Below are 712 nucleotides of genomic sequence, written 5' to 3' on the forward strand. Positions count from 1 at the left end.
ACTAATAATGTTACCTCTTTCCCCGCCATTGACGAGTTATCTCGTCTTTTAGAAGACAACGCTTCCCCGCCAAAGACGAGTTTTTACGGCTTTTCGTGTTTTCACTGTTATACACTAGGGGGTGCTATTACACATCTTCTGAATGAGTACAAAACCTCCCGAACAAAAACACACAGGACGGAGAAACCAGCCATCTCTTATGTAAACAGATGCTTATGAAAAATCATCAGCAATAGACAGCATATAAATGAATACTGCATAATGTAACGGAGTGAAATGTTGATCCAGGACGTGGTATTTGTCTGTGCAAGCTTTGGAGGTGAAGTGATTTACTGGATTTATGCTTTGATAATCGTACTGAATATTATCCAGATGTACTTTTTGATAAAAAAAATTAGATTTTCTCACCTTTTTGCTCAAAATTATGCGTTTTTATGAAACCTGCCTATATTCAAGTGTTGATAAAAAAAGAATGATTTAAAGGGGTCATGGGATGCGATTTCAATTGTTCCTTTCTCTTTGGAGTGTTACAAGCTCTTGGTGCATAAAGAAGATCTGTAAAGTTGCAAAAACTGAAGTCTCAAATTCAAAGGCTAGAATAAAACAGATTGTTTTGTTTAAAGCTAAAGGCTCTGATCTTTATTTTGGTGTATTACATATTCAAATATTCATACAGCAAAATATACTGGAGGCCATCAAGTTTGAGTGAAAA

The 712-nt window shown here is 35.5% G+C and overlaps 1 protein-coding gene across 1 annotated transcript in view; it reads left to right on the forward strand.

Annotated features, from left to right (window-relative positions):
• The window catches only part of dlg4b (discs, large homolog 4b (Drosophila)), a 12,039-nt gene that overhangs the window by 2,410 nt on the left and 8,917 nt on the right, over positions 1-712 (forward strand). The gene's annotated exons all lie outside the window — the stretch shown is intronic.

This window comes from Sinocyclocheilus anshuiensis, unplaced genomic scaffold (genome assembly GCF_001515605.1).
Source record: "Sinocyclocheilus anshuiensis isolate Anshui unplaced genomic scaffold, SAMN03320099.WGS_v1.1 scaffold2162, whole genome shotgun sequence".
NCBI classification, from domain to species: Eukaryota; Metazoa; Chordata; class Actinopteri; order Cypriniformes; family Cyprinidae; genus Sinocyclocheilus; species Sinocyclocheilus anshuiensis.